Here is a 23399-nt window from a genome sequence, read left to right on the forward strand (position 1 = left end):
GTGTACCTTCCGTCCCACACTCCCTTCCACCAACACACTTACAGCTAGCCACATGGTACAGCTCAGCTAGGCAGGACTCACACTCGACAAAGCATTTCCTACTTGGGTGGGAAGCATGGCCTCGAAAACCAGATTCAAGCTGTGTCCAAAAGAAACATTCCGCTCACCCATTCCAACTTCTAGTACTTAGTCATCTGGAGACTGAGGTCAGAGCAACCTGACAGCAGAATCCATTTTTTCCCCCCCAGTACCTAGGCTGGAGCTTGGAACCCAGTGGATGGAGCAAAAAGTGTTCCATTTGTTCCAAGCGACCCAAAGCTCCCAGACCCATAGGTATTTTTGCAACCTGCCGCAGTGGAGAAGTGAATAAAACAGCCCTGGGATTAGAACATGGAATCCTCCATCAACAGCGGGAAACAGCACTGGAGCTGCAGTCGGGGTGAATGACATTCACAGGGAAGTTTTCCCAGCAGATGCCTCACTGAACCACCCCCTCGTCCCTGGCAGGGCAACCATCGCAGGGAAGAAGCTTCCCAGGCGGCTGAGTTGCCGCTGTCTCCAGAGAACCACTGGCGTGAAGGGAAAGTACTGCAGGTCCTTCACAGCTGGCCAGGCACGTCCTGTGCAAAAAGCTCAGTCAAGAGACCACAGGCCTGCAACCTGAAGATCCACAGGTTTCTGAATGCCTTCATAGAACTTGTTCCCCCGTCTCCGAGGGCTGATAGAAACTAAGAACTGAGAGAACTCCGGCACTGCTTATAATTCCACTGGAATCATCAGCCTGCCCCCGCCCTGAGACGTAAGGGCCATGGGGAGGAACACCGCCTTCATGGGCAGGCTGCGGCCCACTGCAGTCCAGGTCGGCTTCCCTATCAGCAGTAGCCCCAGGCAATCAAAATGGCATCTTGTCTCCCATTTTATTGTATTTCTTGGCTCCTAGATTTCCATTTTTGTCTTAATGGGCTTCGTTTTTACTGTCTGTCTGCTGTAACCCACTCAAATGCTTTATAACGTAGTTAAGATTTGCATCGGAAATTAACTTTCAGGTCTCCACTTTTCATCATCACAGAACTATAACAGAAAATAATAATGAAAAACAAAGACATGGTAAACTGAACACAATAAAATATTTATTAAGTTCAGATGCATGAATAGTCTCTTCTTAACAGAAAGGTAAGTCAATAAGCAACCAATTTATAGAATTTATACCAGTATACATTTCAGCAAAATGCAACTGAGGACCTCAGACAAATTACAGTGATCTGTTTTTTAAAACCTATTAAATCATCTCCTACCTCTGCAATGAAGTATCGCAAATGCAGTTAAATAAGTTAGTAGGAAAAAGTGTGACCTTCCTTCCCCACCCTGTGCCCGTCCATCTTCCAGGAAACCACAGGCTGTTGCTGAGCAGACTTGGCACGAGGCTTCGAGGCTGCTGCTTTTCCCCCTACATCATAACCGATTTCAAATGGTGCTAGACAAAAACAGACTCTGAACACCAGGAGAAATCGGTCAGCCTGTGTAAGAGATGGGTCCAGTGGTGCTCCGGGGCTCCCGCACCTCGACGGTACAGGCGGCGAGTCTGACATCAGCTGCTCTGCAAACAGAGCTGCATGTTCCGGGGCCCAGGGGCAGGCGGACAGTGCCGGTGTGGATGGGACAGTCCTCCGGGCACACAGCCCTCTCCCCTTCCCTGTTACAACCAAGGCCCCACCCCAGCCGTGCCCACCGCCACGCTCAAAGGCCCTGCCAACAGGGGACTCTGGCTACCTGTCAGCAGAAAGAGTATCACAGCCGCCGCCCCTGCTCACACCCCTGAGTGACTGCAAACACAAACTCCTCCCCACCCACTGTCACCCCCCAACCCAACACACGCTAGAGTGTGCTTTGCTTTTCCCGTTGCTTCCGTCTGGACCCAGCTCGCGCGGCAGGAGGAGCCCGGCCCCAGAGCAGCAGCGCTGCTGCCGCCGGCCCTTGGCTGTGCTGCAATTCTTACTCCTAAAACACTGATTTCAAATGGTGCTAGATACAAAGATGGAAAAATCTAAGCCACCATGTGAAACCAGCTTCCAGAAGAAGAGGATCTCACTGAAGAAAAAAGGGAGAGGCGATCAGAGGACCCAGCCTGTGCCGAGGAGAACGGCTTCTTGCGGCTCCACTCGTGAAGTCACACAGCAGCATGACCCACCTGACAGGCAGAGAGGAGTGTCCCAGTCGCGTTCATGGAGATGCAGGTCACGGCTGGTGGCTTGTGCAGACGCGGCGGAATAAAACCCGTAAGCTCGACGTTAATTTGACTCCACAACCAGTCCCTACAGATTACCACACACATGATGAGACGGAAGAGCCAGAGCTGTTATGAAAATGCATTTCTGCGTCAGTACGGCCCTGCGTTCATGAGCCGGTGCACGGTGTGCAAGACGCCTTCTGACACCATCTCGCTCCATCAGGAAACATGCCCCATCTGCCTGGCAGGCTCCAGCCACCACACAAAGCGACTTCCACCTGGGCCAGGGCCACCCCGCCAGGGGCCCTGACTCAGGAAGAACAGGGGCCCCACCAAACAGAAGGAAGTGTGAGAACACTGGCGATCTTACTTAACCTCTGGTGTAGCACAAAAAACTGGTGCCCTAAAACTGTACTAACTACAACAGATAGTAAAAAAAAAAAAAAAAAAAAAAAAGTCCTCTAACACAGAGCTGCGTTTTGATTTGTGTGGTTTTCAAAATTTGCCTGAATGTAAGATTTTCAAAGCATATTTAAGTTAAATGTCCCATCTCCTAATTGCATCACGTTTGTTGGTTGTTCGAAGCTAAGAAAACATGTCTCTCTCTTCTGAGACCACATCCGAGAGAAAGGAGACGGAGTGGAATCTCTGTCGGTCAGGTTCCCTACCAATCCTTTAGGCCTCCAGATATACAGGCTTATGTTTTGTTGGCTCCTGGAGAGAAGCGTGTGTCCTGCTCGAGGAGAAGGAGGTAACATCTGAAACTGGGTTATATCTTCAACCCTCACGACAGCCATTTGAAGCAGGTATTATTCCCATTGTTGCCAAAGAAATGGCTCCTTAGCGTCGTTCGATAACTAAAGACCCCAGATCTAACCCTGCAGTCTGCTCCTGCCCCTCTGCTGCCTGCTCCATAGCTGGACTAGCACCTCATGCTGTTGTTGAACTTAATTATAAGCAAGATGAGGTGAAGGGGCAGGGGGACCCAAGGCATGATTTCTACATGGAAGTGGGATGTCAGTGACTATACTACACGTTGAACTCGGTGGAGGCAGGGGCACGACTGGTTCTGCCCGGGGGCGGGCGGGTGGGCTGCTTGCTGTGTTCTCCTGCACCTTTGTTGCCTTGGCAGTGGCCCACAGCATGGCAGCGGGAGTGGGCACCGCTGGAGATGAACCTCCCCTAGTGCCGTGAGGACTCCCGAGTGATTCTGACAGCAGCACCACACTCTGCAGCCAGCGGGGTTTGCAAGGCCTGGGCCACAGATGGGGAGCTGGGGCTGGCCCTGCCCAAGAGTGGGGCCTGTTAGCCAGCTCACTGCGAGGGTTTTTAGGTCAGGAGGGAGGGTCAAATGACAGGCATTACCATGGGGTCTCAATCTCATAAAATGAAGAGATTTCCATTTGCTAATTCTCAGTTTTTCTGCTTTTCACTTCAGCCAAACCCTTCTTCCTTAGCAACTCCCAATCGCCAGCTCCCACAAAACCCTTTCCTAAGATGCTGTCACACAGGCATCCTTCAGTGACCCAGACAGCGCCCATCCTCCCACCAGAAGGCCTCTGCATATGCTGTCCCCTTTCTGGAACATTCTCCATCCACTCTCCCACTGCTATCACCTGTCAACATCCCCCGCCCCGTCAAGCCCCCTTCCCCATGTACCCCAGGTGGTCTGATGTCCTCCTTCAGATCTCTTCCTCAGGGAAGCTCCCCCACCCCCCACTCAACCCAGCTTTCGGCTAAGTTACGTCTCACAGCGCCTAGTTCTGTTCCTTCAGAACACACTTATGTCATCTGATCATCAGGGTGATTAATTAATGTCTCTCCTGCTACCCGGGAAACGTCAGCCGGGAGTTCAGAGGAGGGGCTGCCCACAGCACAGGGGCCTCCCCGACTGGGGAGCGAAGGGACACCAACCAGAGTCCGGGCTCCCAACTTCTGGGTCAAAATACTTTTAGGTCTCTGGAAGAGATAAATAGATCATTAACAATGCATCACTGTAAACACTCTAAAGAGGGGAAAGAGTAATCTTAGTCCCCAAACCTTCTGCCCTTCCAATCCTATTGGATGAAAGGGTCTGTTCAGGTCTCAGCTGTCCCAACAGAACCAGGCTGCCCTCTCCGTCTGCTGCACAATGACTTACCTGAAACAAGCTGCTGATTGTGTTCCCTCGAGCTGGTGGCCTGATGAGGGCTGGAAGGGGTTTGCCCATCTTGGCACCCAGTGTGAGTGCCACCCAGGTCTAGCCCAGGAAAGCCCCAGCCTGCTGAGGGCTCAACTGTCCCCTGTGGGTGGCAGGATCCTCCCACATTGGCCTAATGGCCCCAAACACACTGGCCAGCAGCAAAGGGCTGGGTGGGCTGGCTGGAAAGAAAAACCACCCACCGGAGGAGTGGGTCTGTCACCCTGGGAGGTGCCACTGTGCAGAAAAAGGGCTTCGGGAGCCCAGCTGCAGCCCTGGTGCATTTCTGTGTCCACATGCTGTTTGCAGGTTTGTCCACCCCTTTCTCCTCCCACAAGCAGGACACTCCTCAGCCTGAGCAGGGACCCAGGCGTGGAGGAAAGGTCACCACGCACTGAATCAGACACAGCAGCCTTACTTCCTGCTCGGCCCGGACTGTGAGAACCTCCCTGGAATGGGCCTCAGAGGGCTCGTCTGAGAAAGCCGGGGCAGGCTGGTCACGGCGCGTTCAGTGCTCCACGGCCGGCAGGAAACTTAAGACAGAGAAGCGGAGACAGCGCTTGGCAGAAGCCGAGTGACCTGCAGAGGCCACGTGTTGTCTCAAGGCATGCAAAATCAGACACGTGTGTTTTTTTTAAACTGTGGGTTAAATACAATTCACGGCTACTGATTACAGAACAGTCTGGAGACTGATGAGAGCTGCTACTTCACTCTATAAAGGATGCTGTCTCCTTTAAAGTCCTAAATATCACACACCCGGCACAGTGCCCAAAAAATAACACGGGAGAAAATGGGAAAGGGAGGTATCCTTGTTTATGAAATCTAAAACCAAGCCCACGGAACTAAAAGATATTCACCCCCAGGGACCCTAAGGCTGCCTCCGCGTTCTGTGCGACCTCGATGCGTTCAAATCCACGCAGAAGGTGCCTTCGAGGCAGCAGTTCCTCCCTCCCAACGGGGCTGGATGCTTAGTCACAGCTACTTACGCCACTGAGCGAGAGTTCTAGCCAGAGCGGGGGAGGGGTGCCGGAAGCAGGGCCCAGATCGTCCTCCTTCCTGCCACTGGGAATGCTGGTTTCAGGTTCCTGGCAGTGAGGAAGAGTCATCTTGGTGCAAGAGGGGCCTGGGGATGGACCTTCTGAAAGGGGAACATTCTGCCGTCAGCCCCAGACCATTGCACGGATGCACTGAGAGGCCCAGCCCAGCTTCCTGTCACTCCCTGCTCCAGCCCAGGCCCTGTGTCCTGGACATTTTGTCTTAAGCCATCAGGGCGAGGCTGCTGCCAGCTAGCTGCGGTTAATGAATCAAAGGAAAGGTTAATAAAATGAAGGGCATGGGCATGGGAGCCTGGGGTGGAGGGGAACGTGGAAAGGGCTCTCTCAGGCAGCTTGTCCCCCAAAAGAGGACTCAGCATATGGGGATCACCACACTTCCCAGACCCCAGATCCCAAAGCAGGAATAACATGCTCCAGAAGCACTGAGCCCCCTCAAGAACCCCCTGAGGTTTCAGGGCAAGAAGTCACAGCCTCCTCAGCTTGGTGGGCCCAGCATCAGCAGTGCTAGTTTCCCCGAGGCCGGGTATGCAGACCTGTGTCCCCAGGCAGCGTCTCTCCACAAAGTCAGGCCTCTGTCCCTTCCTTGACACCAGCAGCAAGAACCTGGGTCTGAAAATTTCCCACTCAGTACAGAGCAGGGAACCCTGAATCGGGCAGGCAGGCTGCCTGGAGGGGAGGATGCTGGGATACAGGAGGACGTGGGAGGCACCAGGAAACAGTGGAGAGACAAGGGAAGGAGGAGGGACAGAGGGAAAGTGGGAGCATGGATGTCGCCATGGCCCCAGAGAACAGCTTAAGCGCCGGCCAAGAAGGATGGGCACAGCCCTGAGCTAGTGCTTTCCACAGGAGGAGCAGGGAGCATGCCTTGGGTCTGGTACACAAACACACTGCCCACCACACAGTTCCCAGGTCCAAGCCAATGTAGATCCAAAGGGAAACCACCAAATCATCCCCCAGGCCCACTAAAGATGGACTCAGAAGTGAACTTCAGTCTCAGGTGAAATCTAACTCTGGAGGTTGAGAAAGAGAGGCCCCAGGCCCCTGCTTCCCCACCTCCCCAGGCAGAATAACTAGCAGACGACAGTATCTGTGGGCACCCCACTCACAGGTCCCCCTCGGCGTGCCCTGTCCTGCTGGCACAGCCCCCACTGCTCCAGAGGGAGACCGGGGCCTCTCTACAAATCAGACATCCTCCCGGGAGCAAGGCCCCGCCAGCACCAGGAAGCCCGGCGTACCCACTAACCTCCAAGTGGCGGTTCTACCCAGTACCTGGGCACACACCTGGCTGAGCACATGGACGGGGGCACACCCTGTGAAATGGTTCCACTTCCCTAGCTGGGGGGAGGGACGCTGGGCAGGCAGAGAGTAGGTCCAGAGTCCAAAGCCAACTCGAGCACCTTCCTCTCCTGCTTCCCCTGGAGCGGGCCGGGCTGGTAGCTGTGCCTACATCGCCAGGCCAGCCTCATTCTGTTATCATGGCCTCTGTCTGCCAGTCTCAGAACCTGGAACAGTGAATAGTGGGAGGAGGCAGGAGGAGAGGGAGGGGAAGGGGGGGGGGGAGGGAGGGAAGGAGGGGGAGGGGCGGGAGGTGGAGGAGGAAGTTTCACAGTCTAGTGCATTCCCATCAGATCAGAGGACAGAGAACACGTACAACTTCCCCTTTTCAAGCGCTTCTCTGCCCCCACTTTCATTTCTGTTCCTTCCCCTCTGGACTGGGGATGGCATGGCTGGGGGCTAGGCAGCAGCGGGCTCCCAGGTACCCAGCCAACTGGGCTCTCGCCCGGCACCATCCCGGCCTGGCAAGCTCCCTCGCTGTTACCCGGCATGCCCTTCTCCTTGTCAGGGAGGCCTCGCCCTCTTGTTTTCCAAGTTTTATAACAGTATTGTTTGTTGTCCAGCAGATTAAATTCTTTTGGAGGCCGGTTGCGGGGTGGCGGGGGGCGGTGGGGGGGGGGGTTGAGTTGAGGGAGAAAAGAGAGAGGGAGAGAAAATACAAATAACTTCCATTAGGGCCGAAAGATTAAATAAACTCCTTTTTGAACAGAGTTCACCTGTCTTGACAGGCCAGTTGCCAGAAGCCTGAGTTCCCTTCCTCCTGGCCCTGTCCCCTCCTAACCTAGCAGGGTGACATGTGGTCTCAGACTTTCAAGGCTATTCCTCGGGGTTCAAGCTGAAAAGAAGAAACGGCTGAAGTGTCCTGGGGATTCATGCATGAGCAGCCCCCACCCCACGGAGGCCGCCTGAGGTGGGTAGGGCCGGTCCTATCAAAGACACTCTGGATCCTCATCTCCCTGGGGGTCTGGATGCCTGGGCGGGGCACCTGCCCCGTCTCAGAGACGGCTCATCTCTGCAGTGAGCTTTTGGTTTGCTCATGTTTGAAATAAAAGCAAGACATCAACCCCCGCCCCCAAATAATAACACAAATGAATAGGCAAATATTCATGTATACTTAAGGAATGAGTGAGAGCAAAAACAGAAAAGAAAGGAGACAAGAAGTCAACATAAAAGAAGCATGATCTTGCACAGACTGGGGGGACCCCCTGAAATGTCCCTGACCTGTCAGGCCATTCAAAGCCAAAGCTGCAGGAGTGATAACAAAAAAGGATGTATGGTTCTCCATATTTAATATAACCCTCATTTAACCATTAACTGGGTTATTTAAGACTTTGGGTTTCCTCCAAATAGTATGCCCATTTGAACCCACACCTGTGCCTTCAGCACAGCAGGTAACGCCAGTGTTCCCTGAGCTATGGACCTGCTTGAGATATTCCTCTTCTACCTCTTACCTTCTTCCCAGCAAACCATGTCTGGCCCTGCCTCCTGCCCCACCCCCCACATCTCCAATGTCTAGCAGAGGTCTCTAGGGCTGAGGGAACTCAGAGCGGTGGTGCAAGACAGGCTAAGAGCAGTTCGGGGATCATTCCTGGTAGGGATGAGGGACACCACGCCTCTGTCCTGTTTTCATTTGCAAATAAAATTGGCCCTATAGGGTCAGTTCCAGGACTTGTCTCTGCAAGGGGCACAAGGTGAGGGCTCCGGGCCCCCTGCTTGTGTGTCCCCCACCCCCAGCTTAGGCTCGCCTCAAAGGCAGGAAGGGAAGACACAGAGTGCAGTGCACCCTGGATCCTGGCACCCGAACTTCATGCTGTTCCAGGCGGTCTCAGAGTCCCACAGACCTGGGACTGGAAGGCTCTCCAGTCCCCACCTCAGAGAAAGAGGACTCATCACTCCTTGGGAGCCCTCGGCAAAGAGGATGCCACCACCGTTTGCCCTGAAGCCCAGAAAGTCACCCTCCCTGCTGCAGGTTCAGTTATCCTTCCCATCCTCCAGGTGAGCAGAAAGAACTGGATCCAAGAGGACAAACCTTCACACGTGACCTTACTGAAGGCTTCTTCCACCACAACAACTCCCCTGGGTTCCCCATCACAGGGCTTCTGTGCAAACTGAGGCTGGATTCAGGGGATACAGATGGACGGACCTTCACAAATGCATGCATGTTGCCCCCCCCCGTCCAATCCCAAGCCTTCCTCACGGAACACCTGCAGATAAAGCCTGGCTAAAGGTGACATAAATAAAGGTAAAACACTTCTCTTCCTCTTCATACAAGTTCTGGGTCTTTTTAACTGAAGATCACTCAGAGGGCCACATGGCCAAGAAAACACGCTGTTCCCTGCTCTGCCCCAGCACCCCTATAAAGAGTGCGGGGTCATGCTCACAATTCAGGGAACAGATGCCCCAGGATTCTCTGACCCGCCCCTCCTGTCCATGGGTAAGGTCTGCCTCTGCAAGTCAATCACGAAGCCAACATTCAGGGCTGAAGCCAGTGTCTCCAGCATCTTACCTCACACTGTACATTAGCCAATTCTTCAGCAGGCGTTGTGCATTCACCAGCAAACAGGTAACATACGCAGCACACGCATGTGCCGGGCAAAGCTCTGAGCATACCTCATAAATTCGTCGGAAAAACCCTCAGAGATCCCCCAACAAGGCCTCATTTCTAACAGAGCTACTTAGCAGAAGCAGGACTACATGACACAAGTGCCACACAGATGTGTTAGTATGGTGCAAAGCATGTTAGAAACCTCACCAGAAACGCATGAGGAATGGCTGGCTTCCCAGCCGAGAAGTGCCAGCCAGTTTTCACAAGAGTTCCAAGGCATTGAGAGAATCAGGGAACAGGAGAACCCAGATATTCTGAGAAGGGGCCTGGGCCTGACCTACGGCCTACAGAGATCAAGTCAACTGCCCGAGACCGGCTCCCCATCCCCGCCCCCGCCCCACTCACTGATCAGTGGAAGAACACAACTAGAGCCCAGGGAAATGACCTCTGGAGTCAGGGGACCTGGGTGGGTGACCCAAATGAAGCAGGTACTAGCAATGAGATCTCGGCAGGACTTTCTCGGGCTCAGGTTCACCACCCACAGGGATAATGCCACCTACCCTGGCAGGGCTGTGTGTGGGCCAAGAGAGCAGGAAAATGTGGAAGAACCGTGAAACATCATAGGGCGAATGGGAGACGATGGCTGCTGCTCAGTCCCAGCCCAAACTCCTGTTCACGACCTCACTGTGGGGTGGAGGGGCTGGGCTCACAGTGCTGAAGCCCCGGTAAGTGTCTAGTAAGCAGAGAGTCTGGGAGAAATGTAGCTATTTTTACAGCTCTGCACTCTGGTTAGTGGGTTGCACAATGTGTGTCCTCAGGCCCAGGGTCTCCTACCCATGCAACCCAGGAAAAGTAGTGGACACTGGGGACAGAGGCTGCCCTGGAGAAGCCAGACCAGGTTCCCAGCCTCCCAGCCTCGGCAGGCCTTGCACAATAGCCTGGGAGGACCGGGGACCCTGGGCTTTCCTGCGGGTTTTATTTTTGCTACCTTTTAACTAGTAACTCAAGACTAAAAAGCCAAAATGGAACCAGTGGCTCTGATATATTTTTGTTTTTCTCCTCTCTCTTTTTAAATAGAAGGGCTTAAACAACCATATGAGAAGAGAGAGTCTAAGTATAAAGGAAAACTTCCTGACAGCAAGAGGCGCAGACCCTGAGCAGACATCTCAGGGAAGGTACAGGCCATGCAGAACCTGCAGTCCCATCCTCTCTCCAGGGTTTAGGGCTGCAGACCACGGTCCCTCTTTCCTTGAGCACACACCTCAAGCTAGCCCCTGTATGGCCAGCCCCCAGCAGCTCCTGCAGGGTGGGCCCATCTCTTGACAGGCCTCGTGGTGGGAGCCAGAGCCCAGGTCCTGTCACGTGGAGGATCCTCATCTGCCCCTTTCACGTAATCTCCAGCCCCTTCCCGCTTACTTCTTGGGGGAGGGGGTCCTTTGAAAATTATCTCCACCTACCTGGCCTAATTGATGACAAGTGTCTCTTCATAAAACAGGGCTGCAATTGCTCACAGGTTTTCCAGATCCTTCCCTTCTTCTTTAACTCAGGTCTCGTTTTCCCTGGCCCAAGTTTCTGGCTAAGGAATACCTCCACGAACATCCAGGGACCTCCCGTGTCAGAATTGGCAGTAATGTTCCAAGAGGTTCTTTTTCAACCCCCTCATTTTCCAGATAATAAAAGTGGGTCCCAAAGAGGTAAAGTGAGTTTTCACCAAGAGAGCCAAGGTCTGCTGACTCTTCTATACCAAGTAACACGAGCCCACTTGTCCTGCGCCCAGCACCACACCACCAGGACCCACACCGCACCCTGTGCAACACCAGGCCCCTGGCAGCAGATGGCAGTCTTGGCGTTTGGGGGCGGTGTGACCAGGGGCAAGGAAGGAAGAAGCACTCACGTGGCCTGGCTCACGTGGGCCAGCCGCTGCTGCACTTCCACTTCCACGTAAACAGGTCCTGAGCCCTGGAGCCGCACACACTGGGAACATCCCTCCCACATCTCCCGCTGCCAACTTGCCTCAGCCTCTCAAGACACAAAGCTCATCCAAGCATCTAACACAAGGTCACTTCTTGTCCCTTACCCTCCACCTGTCCCCTCCCTATCACGACAATCTCAGAATCACGTGTTCTGGCAGGAGAGGCTGGGCACAGAGTTCGGCCTCCCCCAGGCACATATTTTACCAGTGACTCGGCAAAGCCTTAATCTGAGTATTCCCCTGTGCTGTGTGGACAAGGGGGCGAGGGGACCAGGCTGAGGTAGAGATGCCAGCTGGCACCCGGTGAGGGTGGGAGATGAAAGGCCAAGAGCAGCCATGGCTAATCGGAAAGACCCTAGTCTGCTGTAGACCAAAGGCCTGATGTCTACTGCCACTGTGGTCCCTGATACACTGCGAGTTCCTTTAAGCTACAGGACTTGGAAGGATTTTTCTAGGTGTTATAAAAAGACAGGGGCCGGCACCCCTATCAGTCACTATGGCTTCTCCATATGGCTGAGGTCCTTCAGGCTCTTCAATTCCCTCCCTTACCAAAATCTGGATCCCCCTTCTTATGTCTACTTTATACATCTTTTAACTCTATTTTTTATTATTTAGGACCTCTCCCACACTAGATGTGGCTGAGTTCTGCGTCCCCAGAACCTAGTCTGGTCCCTGGCACACTGCAGAGGCCGAATCCAGACTTGTAGAAGGAATGTATTTGTCCGCTCAGCCCTGCCTGTCCGTGGATACCCAAGGGAATCTCCCTCTGCCTTGCCTCCCCAAAAAGGGATGTGGCATAGCCGATCCCGGTGACTGCAAAGTTCCCCTGGGCATCAGGCCTTCCACTCCGGTCCATGTAAGTTCTCCTGGCTGCCTGCCCTCTGAGGGTCTTAGCTCCCCAAAATGTCTGACTTCAGCCCAAGAGGGTGAAAAAAAAGGACAGGCTTTGGAAGTGCCTATGTTTGAGTCTCAACAACCCCGCTCACCAAGTGTGACCTTGGTTAAGGGCTGTTCTGACATGAAATCAGACAAGCAAAGGGGGGCCTTCACAACAGTCAGTTTCCCTTTCCCTGGCTGCATGCTGAGACCAAGAACTCGGGTGCCCATCTCGTGCCTTCACACTCTATTACAGACCCCGATCTGTACCAGCCACACACATACCCATTCTGGGCCCCAGGAGGCAGCCCTGGTTGAACACTGGGTACATCCCCCCACTCCCTCCTGGCCTTAATCCTGCAGTCAGACAATGCACAGCCATCTCCCCACATGGCTTTCTCCATTCCCATCCCCTCACTCCTCCCCTGCCCAGGCTCCACCGTTTGCAACAGGTTCTGCACAGGCCCTGGGGTCTGGGGGTGTTCCCTGCCTTTATCAGCCCACAGGCAGCTCCTGTTGAAGGAGCTAGCAACGAACCAAACCCAGTCTCTGCCTTCCTCACAGACACTCCAAGTCCTAGAAAAGCAAAGCAAAACGAGGACCTCCCACGAAAAGCCAGCTAGTAGAAAAGGACAGTATCTCTTACATATCTCACAGGGAGGCAACGTGCCCAAAAAAGTGACCAGCACAAGATACAGATCCTCTCGAAAGCTGTGGCTGCAGCCTTGGGGGCACTGGTGCCAGGGGACAGAGCCAAGACATGCATTAAACAATTCACAGCCCTGACCAGACCAGAACTCAATGGAATTGAAAAGGTGCTGACCAATCAGGTCCCCTGGCAGGGCCCTGCCCCCAATGCCCGTTGGCCAAGCCACACCACCACAGCTCCAGTGCCATGAGCTCTGTTAACCTCTGCTGGACTCAGATGGAAAGGCCCCACCCTGCCTCCTGGCTTCCAGACCACAAGGATCCAAAGGTCAAGAAAGAAGTGCCAGATATGCCTGGCCCCCCTGCGCAGGAGGTGTCAACTGTTCTGCCAGCCTGACTTGCGACACAGAATGCCCCATGTCATGTCAGTAGAAGCCAGGCTGGTAAGCAGGGAGAAAAGAACTAGGTGAGGGACACAAACAGGAAAATCAACAGGGAAGTACCAACCCCAATTCTGGAAACACCAGAGGCGATAGGGACAACTGCGTCACAAGGAGCAAAACCAAACATCCCTTTGCTTGCCACCGCAGTTACCCCAATCTGGACAAAGGCAGGGCTATGAAGGGGAGGGGTGGTCACCCACAGCCAGGCCCAGGGACGTACCACACATGAGAGCAGAGGCTCCTGAGCGTGGCCAGCAGCTCCATCTGGCTCCGGCTCTCCATCCAGCGCCAGCCAGACTCTAGCCGACACATCTTGAGGGAGTTGGCCGGCTCCTCTTCATCTCCCCAGCTGCGCCAAAGTTGATCCCTCCTCTTTATTCATGTTCCAGATCCAACGCCCCTAGCCACCCCTTGCTACATCAGTGCTGGAGGGGCTGAGACCTGTCAAATTCCTTGAAGGAAGAGACACTGGACTCTTCCAAACAGCCCTGGATTCCTCAGTGCGTGAGGACCTCAGGGCCAACTCACAGACTCATTTCGGATGGGATGGAAAGTGAGACACTGTGCGGCAGAACTGGCCAGTCTTCCCTGGAGAGACATGAGCAGAGAGGCAGGATCCCACAGTTGCCTCCTGATTTCCCCAAGAGCATCATAAAATTAAGCAGCACCTTTCCCCTTTTATCTTTAGACCCCAGGTAAATCTGCTCTTGGCTAATTTCGAAACCGACCCTAGTGGCCCAGAACGTTGCAGGAATCTACTTGGTAGGGGAGAGATTTCCTGGTGACATGGCAAGCGCCTAGAGTCTGCTTTCTGAACTGTCTCTACAATGCGACAGACCTCCCCAGTGCTATAGGCTGTCATCATTTTTAATCACCATCGCTATTATCATCAAGTGAGGCAGAGAAAAAACATGCCCACATCAACTGTCTACAGATGCTTTGCAATGGCTTACTGGGCTAGGAATTTTTGTTAATGGCGAAGGCAGTAATAGCCTAGAGGAAGAAAGTGACCCCTCTGGCCCTGCAACAAAACCATAGGGAAGAGCTCCAAAGTCTATGGCCCAGACCATAGTCTTAACTCCAGTCCAGAGTCCTAGACCAGGGGAGTCAAACTCATCTTCACCAGGGGCCACATCAGCCTTGCAGTTGCCTTCAAAGGGCCGAATGTAATTTTAGGACTGTATAAATGTAACTACTCCTTAACAGTTAAGCGAGAGCTCGGCGCTGCCGCCTGGTAGAAACAAGGTGCTGAGCCCGATAAAACAAGGTGGAGGGCCAGATGTGGTCCACGGGCCTTGTGTTTGCCACCTGTGCCCCCAGATCAAGGCCAGCAAGGCCAAAGGTGTGTTGAGTAAGAAAGGACATCCCCTGGATAGCACAGGGAAGGATACCCCAGTCCCAGGCAGGATCCCAGGACTTTGATGGGTTAAAACCAGAACCTCAGGCTAGGTATTGGGGGCCAAGGAGAGTTTCAGGTCAGTAACTGTGGGATGCCCAACTAATCTGCCAGCTGCCACACCCAGCAGCCTCCCCAGCTATCCCCCATACATGCTAGCAGCCTGGTCCCTTGGACTGGCCGCCCTTCCCCAAGTATCTGCTGGCTACTAAGCCCATTCGTAGAAAAGCCAGGAGGAAGAGAATGGAAAGAAGAGAGCAATTGTTCGGGACATTCTGAATGAAGAAGTTTAAGGATTCCTCACTGAACAAAGAAAATGTTCTTCATGGGAAAATAAGGGGTTTGGGGAAGATGAGAAGAGGGCTGCTCACACCTGACTTACCTGGGAGGCAGGGGAGGGGTTAAATCCTATTTTCCACGCAGCATCTGGTTTCCATTAAGCAGCCTGGTGATGAGTCACTGACAAGACCAGGATCCTATCACATCAATCACCACTTCGGTCACAGGACGGCACAGAATGGCTGATGGCTTCGCAGAACCTGTGAGAGGGAGAAGGCAGACAGGCAGCCCGCTATGCCTATACCACCCAGCACGACACACTCAGGCACCACCCAACTCTCCTGAGGACAGCTGACACCTCTGCCTACTCAAGGCAGATTTTCCAGAGACCCCAAATGGGGGTGAGGGCATGGAGCAGACACAGCTCCCGGATGTGGGAGCTGAGTTTGCCCTCACACATCCTAAAGAAAATCAAAGGCAGGAGGAGGAAAGGGTGGAGGAAGGCAGGGAAGACAAGAGGTCCAAAAGAAGGAAGACAGAGGTCAGAAGACATCCTTGGGCAAAGCCAGGCAAACAGGAAACCCAGAAGACATACCGGAGGCTGGCCTCTGCCATGGGTCACACTGTGCCTTCAGCCACATCGTGCTCCCAGTCTCTCCTCATCCAAACTCCAAATCCACTGAGAACTATCAGCCCCTCCCACATCAGTACCCTCATCCATATGACCTTTGAATCCATCAGCATCTGAAATAGGGAAGAGAGAGCTCCGCAGCCCTGAATCAGACACAGGCGCACAGGTGCACACTCACACACACACTCACCCACTCACCCACTCACCATTCCCCGAATGAAAGGCCCCTCAGAGATGGTCTCACTCTCTAGGTTCTGATTCTCTGATAGAAGTACTCCTCTCCACAGGGAAGGGCAGACATGTCTGATAAGAACTGCTTAGCACAATGCTATATATAGTCTAGGTTCCAACCAGTCTAGAGATTTGGAGCTAGAACTTGGCAGAGAACCATGCTAGATGCTGGCAAAGACCAGCCTCCCCCAGCCAGCCAACTGAGAGCCTCACCTCCCTGCTGGGGGCAATGAGGACAAACAGGGTCCTTCCATTTGGACCATTAACACTCGGCACTGAGGGACATGGGCTTTTGGTTCCATTTTAGAGAAAATCGACTTCTTCTAAATGTGAGGGGGACGTGCGGGGGCTGAACACTGAGTTCTAGCATCTCTGCAGCTCTCTGGCAGCAAGAGAAAATCGATCTAGTCCTCTCTTCTGGAGGACCAAGGGTGGGGGTGTGCGGGAACAGAATGGAGAAGGCACAGCAGCTGGCTGGGTTCAATAAATATCTATCCACTTCCGATGTTTGAAGGAATAAAAGAATGCAGGCAAATACTTACTGCGCAGAGCCAGGCTGCCACGCATCTTTTTTGTTGTTGTTGTTCCAAATAAACGGGCACACATTATCCCACAGTATGACGGCTGTCTTCTGCATACCGCACCATCCTCAGCTGAGCTGAGTCTCCAAGAGGTTGTCGCTTATGTGTGGAGCTAAGCCCTTCTGAGTTCTCTGTGGGGAAGAAGCAAAAGGAAGAGAGGTGGGCTCAGTTCACAGAGCCAACCTCAAGCAATTCATTGTGCAGGCTCCAATCAGGGGCCCACCTGGGGTTATGATGTGGCCCTGAAACCATGGCCCTCAGCTGCTTCTCACCATCCAATGACAGAAGACTGACAATGCTTGGTCCATCGTCCTGGAGAAGGGCCACTACCAGAGGTACAGGGTCTCATCAAGGAGGACCCAACTATCGGCTCTTTCAGAAAACAAACCTGAGGGACATCAGAGCTCTCTGAAGTATAGAATGTGGGCTCTCATCATACACACAGCTTCTGGACAAAGAAATATGAGACTCAAAGGATTCAACACCCACATATATATAATGTTTTTAGGTCAAGTTGCTCTGTACTCAGGCTCAAAAAGATATGAAGCAAAGGGCCTGGTGCTGCCCGTGTGCTCTGGGTGGGGACAGCTGGCTCCCAACCCTAACCCCGAACAACTGTCTACCGTGACCTTGGTCAAGTCTTCCTGCTCCCTCAGACTCCCAGGGGCCCAAAGCCACTCCTTCCAGAAATCCCTAGTGAGTCACACCAGAAGGTCTCTGGGGAAAGGAAGAGGTGCTTAGTGACAAATGTCAGTGCCAGTATCATTCATGGGAAAGCATGAGACTGAAAAATGGCAGACAGGGAAAAGGAGGCAAGGAGCTCCCGGGCCGGGCTCTTCCTCAATCCCTACCTACTCCTCCTCTGCCCCGAGACACTGGGGGGAGAGGAGAGAAAGGGAAGCCAGATGCCGGGGATAATGGTTTGGCCACAGTTCATGGCGATGGAGGTCCAAGTTCTTGCCTGCTCCCAAGGAAGCACAGTGGGGCGGGGCCTGGTGGCAGGGTGGGGCCTGGGGAAATGTCACGCGGAAGCAGCGCAATGCAGCGCAATGCTACAGATTCAAGAAAAGCCTAGAACCTTGAGCCGCCATGATGCCGCAACACGCAGGTCAGGAACTCAAGGTCCACAATTTCGCCTGGGAAGGAAGTGAGGAAGATGACGGGGAGAGGATAAACTTTAATTTGGGGCAAAAGGAAAGGGGACAGTGAAGCAAGATGCCCAGGAGCTGGGCTTCAGCTTAAGGCTGGAGATGTATATTCCCCATCTTCATACAATGCCAGCCAAGAAGACCTAAGACACCACATCCCCATGATGGGTGCTTGCTCATGGGGTCCTGGAGCGCTCCTGCTACTCCCTCCCCTATCCCAAGGAGAAATGTGCCTTCTGTCCAAGGCAATGAGCCACAGTGAGGAATGCTCAAGGGTCCCGCTAAAATATCTCTTGTTTGGCAGTAGGGAGGGGAGTTCAAGGAGCGACACTGTCAAGCTCATCTAAAAATACAAACATCTGCATTTTCTTTTCAGATTCTAAAATTCAAGGGTCCACAGAACCATGGTGAGTTACCTGGTGTCACCAGCCCCCCACCCTGATGTCCAGCAGTTGGCTTCTTGCTGCCAAGCCCTTCCTGAAAATGACCCGAGCCTAAGGGTCAGCTCTGAGCCCCGACAAGCTGTTTCTGCTTTCATGTTGACAGAATGTCCTGGCCACTCAGCTGAGCGCTCCATCTCCCTGCTCCCAACACACTGAGTCATCATCCAGAGAGGAAAAAAACAACAAAGCAGCCGTCACCAGGGTCCCCACTGCCGTCGGCTGACTACTCATGGGCTGTCGTCACTCTGCCCGCTGCAGCCCCAGAACTGATGACGGGGGGCTTCACGGTACCCAACTCCCCTCCTACAGGATGCACAGTGTCAGGAAGCAGACAGCTACTGCTGCCAGGAAAGAAGGGAAACTAACCTGGCATCAAAAGGCACCCAGGAAGGTGCCCCAGTTAACCCTCGCTCTGCCACCACCAGTGCTCACAGCTACAGCTCTGTTCCCATGGCGTCTTTCTGGTGCAGAAGTTAAAGAGCATTTACTCTAGGTAAGGGAAAGACACTACCTGGCAGGCTTCAGGTGCGTGCTGCCTGGTGGCCTCCTCCCCTGCCCCTGCTTCTGATACCACCAAGGCGCGCAAGCTCCGTTTACCTCGATGTCTTCTCGAGTCAACCCAACTGCTATGTTCCTTCCTGAAGTCCCTGAAAAACAACTGGGCAGGGAAAGGGAACCACACTTTCTGTTGGGAACCTATTTGCTTGGTCATATGCATTTCTGTGTAGTAGTTACAGTGGCTCCATCTCACTGACTGAGGACACAGATCAAATAATGTGTCTAAAACCACCCAGCAAAGACGAGGCAGGGTCAAGATGCAAACCTACGCCTGTCCAAGTGCAATGCCCCCGTTCCTTGCCTTCTACAGTCTCCACTCACTTCTGGGTTCTGGAGCTGGTTTCTGCTCTGAAAAGACTACAGCCCATCCCACCTCTACATCCTCTCTCAGAAGGAAAGCAATCAAGATAACTGAAGTCTGACAATCCATCAATTTCAGCTGCAAAGGAGTCAGCGTCATGAGTGAAACTGGCCACAAAGGAAGAGGAAAAGTTAATGAGGTAGCAGTGAGTGTGGCATGGGATCACTGAGTGACCCAGACCTTGGAAGCAAGAAGATCGGCTACGCAATTTTCCACAGTGCCATTAGGAACTTACAAAATTCCTTAAATAGACACGTTGCGGGGATCTACCTCATTAAGAGGCAGTTTGCAGACACTGAGGATTGAGAGAGAAAAAATGCCAAGGCTCCGACATGCCAGGGTTCTAACCATGATCAACACACTTACCGGCCACGGAACTCTCCTCACAGGGTTCCAGTAAGGAATACGGGAAACGACGGCCGTGAAAGAGCTTGATGTGGTAACTGGCAGACAGGAGGCACCCACTAGCCATGCATTTGCCTTCTTCCCCTAGCCTCTTGGGGCTCCCAGTCTAATAGGTGACATAGATTTTAATAGGTGACATGAAATTTATACACAAAAAACAGTAATACAACTAGATCAGCATAAAGGAGGGATGGAACGTATGGGAGCTTGGCTGACGAGGGCAGGGTGGTGACGAGGACCCCTCCTGGTAAAGGCAAGCAGGAGAGGCCCGGGAGGACAGTGGCACTGCCGCAGGTGGGTGCCATGGAAAACACACCGGTGAAAGCAGAGGGATGGAAAAAGCAAGAACAAGTCAGTCACCTGGTTTTGCTAGAATACACAGTCCAGCTCGGGAAACTCAAGAGAAGCAAGACTGTACAGGAACTAAGGCTAGTTACAGACAGCCTTCGGCAGCATGCTAAAGGAAGGGATTTTATTCTGGAAATGATGAGAAACCATTTTAAATTTCTGGGCAGGAAAGACAAGATGGCCGCTGCACGCACAAGGCCTGGAGAGGAAAGGGACGGGCAGCAGGGAGCCTCACTGCTGGGCTACAGCTGGAACCTCGGCCCTGGCAGGGCCGTGAGGACAAACAGGGAAGAAAAACGGTAGAGAGGCAGGGCCATCCGAACAGATCCTCGAGGCTGCCGTGGACCCCACCCCCTGTCCCTGTGGGGAGACTGCCGGAGGCAGACCTATTTGGGGAACACCAACCACAGATCCGACTCGTCCGAGATGAGCTGCCATGTCTCTGCCTCCACTCCCCCCCAAATTCAGCTGTTCACCAAACTGCTGTAAGCCTCAGGCTGAGGGCACGAGAGACCCAGGCCTTCAGTGAGCAGTGCCCAAGCTGTGGCAAAGCCCGGCCCCACGTAGTGAAACCCCCACCCAGGGCTGTGTCTGAGGGTGGGACTGGGCGGTCCTACCCCTGGGGCCACCCTCACTGCGGCAGTCACTACTGTGCCCGCCTCTGCTGCGCATTTGCCCCCCCCTACTCCTCCGTCATAGCCCCCGCCCCCCGCCCACTCTGCGGAACGGCACAGCAGGACCAGAAAAACCAACGCTACCCTGTCAGAGACCAGCAGAAATACCTCCAAAATGGCAGCCTTGGGATAAAAGGAGTCCAAAAATATTATCAGCCCAACTAGGGAAAGGAGAGCCAGTGACAAGGGCAGTCAACTGTCAACCACCTCCCAACTGGTCCCCCATACACACCCTTCCTCACTCTCGCAGATGTCATATATTTCCTTTCAGAAACTTCTTCTCAAAAGCCAGAAAGCACAGGAGAGAAAGAAGGGCATCACCCCATCCCCCGAGAGGTCCTGGGGGCCATAGGTGACACCAGGCATTCAGAAGGACAGTCTACTTTCTATACCCCAGTCCCTTTCTGTCTTCAAACCTATCTCCTGCCACCAACTGGATTAAGAGCTAGCCCTCCAGGAGCCTGAAATCTTTCACTGCTACGCCATAAGACCCTCCCCAGCTCTGCGGGCCCTGGGGAGCCAGGAGGTAGGGTTGCAAGGAAGGGCCGAGAAGTACAGCCGTGCCCTCCGTTATGTAATAAGAAGGGCAGTGCTGCCCTAGGCCGGAGACCCAGAGCGCACTGCGCTCCCAAATGCGCAGTCATGGGCGGGGGCCACTGCGCAGAAGGCAGTGCTAGGAAACCCCCTCCCCACAGACAAGAGACCTGCACCGAGGGTGGGACAGCCAGCCGAGACCCTGATTTTCCCACGTCCCCTACCCCCAACCAGAGGCACACAGCCTGCTGTCCTAGTTTTGCTCTCACTCTCGTCACTCCCCAGAATGACAAGCCTTTCTAACGTGGGACCTCCAAACCTCTTATGGCCCAGTGGCTCTCCCTGAAATCCCACCAAATACGCAGTTTCTGAGCACCGTCCTGGGGTCGGTCCCCATCCTCACCTTTCCAAGCACCAGGGAGCAGCAGCTTCCAGAAGGCAGGTCCTTCCCATACTGGGCTCAGCTCTGGACAGCCCCAGACGTCAATGCAAATCTCCTGTCCCCTGGGAGTAGCTCAGAGTCAGCAGGAAGCCCAGGGTGGTGGCAACAGCAGCAGCGGCAGCTCTGCCTTACCTTGCCCGTGCGTTTCCGGGGGAGCCAAGAATTATTTTGCCGCAACACTGAGGTGTGGCTGATCGGAAAATTCCCTTTTCTGATCCCAAACTAAAGGACAGATATTTTCTTCCAGTTTGGCCAACCCTCTGCGCACCCATCTCTCCAACCCTTTCCCCTCTCAAAAGTTTGGGGTTCTCTAAGCTCCTCTTCCTCAGAGTGCATGAAGTAAAAGAGGCGCCGGAAGGGGCCTCCACTGGTCAGTCAAAAGCAGGCACACAGGAACATACGCACACCCCTAAACAGATTTTTAGAAAGCTGCTGGGCTTCTCCCCCCTCCCCTTTAAGCAAGTGAAATGCAAATTCAGATTTGATACCTTGCCTTGAACCAATCAAAAAAAGGTTTTCACCTGCCATGGGCCAACCCACCAATCGGAGAAGTGTCTGGAGTGAGAACCCTCCCCTGGCCAATGGAAGGCCAGCTCAGTCACTTAGTTAATGATGCAGCAGTACAAGGAAGGCCATCACATGTGAACTGGAAGGGTGCCAACATGGAGACACAGAGAGCGCAAGGTAAACAACTTTCCAACGCCAAAAGGATGACATTTAATCTCTAAATGCTAGCTTCCCTTCTCAGCTCATTCGTAAACCCTCTCAGCTGACCCGACAGACCCCGGGAGCCTCACTACCTGTCCCCCTAGAGCTCCTAACAAGATGCAACAGTGACTGCGTCACCATTCCCCACTTTTCCCAACTACGCAGTGACAAACCTCCCAGCTTTACCCCACTTCTCCCAGCCCACACCCTATCCTGCCCACCTGCTCCCCACCAGCCTCAGATTCCCAGGACTGAACATTTCAGTAAGGCAGCCCCTGGGAAACTGTGCTCCGGCCTTCCTCTCAGCACCTCTCCTCCTCATTCCCTACCTTCCACCTGAGGGCTGCATGGACAGACGGACAGATGCTGACACTTAACCTGGAAACCAGTCTGCATGTCTGTCCAACAGAAAGAAATGAGGGTAAAGCCTGGGAGGTCAGATGGGACGCTGGGGACAGCTTGCTCCTCTCTCTTCTTCCCCGGTCAGGTTTGAGCAGCTGACACTAAAGGAAAAGAAATTAAAGTGGAAAAAAAGCCCTCCCTCAGAGAAAAAAAATAGCAAAAAGTGAGAAAGAAGGTGAGAAAGACAGAGCGCCCACATACGCAGAGACATCGCCCCCGATCCCGGCAAATACGTACGTGGGGGAAGAAGGGGGTTACGCCATCAAGTCCTGAAGCCCATCGGACCACCCATCCTCGCCTGCGGAGACCCAAATCTCGGTCCGGCTGTAAGGTGTCGCAGTCCCGAATGTTCCAGAAATTGGTCCCGTTAAGCCTTCCACCATCGCCCCACAACCTCTTGCTCCCACCCCTGCCCCCACTGCCACCCCACCTCCTCCCCACGGGAACCGCCCGTGCCACCTTGCGTGTCATCTCCTGAGCCTAGGCTACCCAGAGGCCTCCAGCCCCCAACAGATTTCTGAGCGCTTGGCAAGTGAGCTGGCAGAACCTGGTGCCCGGTGTTGCTATGACTTGTTTCTTGATTTCTCTCTCTGCTGCAGCACGGCTGTTGCTAGCAGACCTATCGACAGAGCGCTCTCTCTCTCTCTCTCCCTCTCCCTCTCTCTCTCTCTGAGCTCTGTGACGCAGATCTAAATTCTCCAGTCTGCTCCTTGTGTTGCAAGAGCAGAACTGCAGCTTTTCCCCTGGAGAGCCTGAGGGCAGTGCCAAGGCTGGTCAAACAAGGCAAAAAAAAGTTAGGCCTACACTCCACTCCCTGGTCACACTTTTCTCCAATTTTTACCCCGCACCTCACTGCTCTGGGGCCTAGAGGGCCTGGTCCCTGAAGGCTCCCACCTTCCCTGAGGGCTTCCCAGCCACAAGACTAGCTTAACTCTTTGAGTGACGGTGCCCACAAGGCAGACCGGGCTGTCCCACACT

The 23399-nt window shown here is 53.7% G+C and overlaps 1 long non-coding RNA gene across 1 annotated transcript; it reads right to left on the bottom strand.

Annotated features, from left to right (window-relative positions):
• Nucleotides 1–1108: 1108 nt before the first annotated feature.
• Nucleotides 1109–22809, bottom strand: LOC123478613 (uncharacterized). Its single transcript, XR_008425636.1, has 2 exons — nucleotides 15059–22809; nucleotides 1109–13868 (listed from the first exon to the last, which is right to left on the bottom strand). It is a non-coding gene; the product is annotated as an uncharacterized lncRNA (long non-coding RNA).
• Between the last annotated feature and the right edge of the window lie 590 nt (nucleotides 22810–23399).

Source organism: Desmodus rotundus, chromosome 12, assembly GCF_022682495.2.
Source record: "Desmodus rotundus isolate HL8 chromosome 12, HLdesRot8A.1, whole genome shotgun sequence".
NCBI classification, from domain to species: domain Eukaryota; kingdom Metazoa; phylum Chordata; class Mammalia; order Chiroptera; family Phyllostomidae; genus Desmodus; species Desmodus rotundus.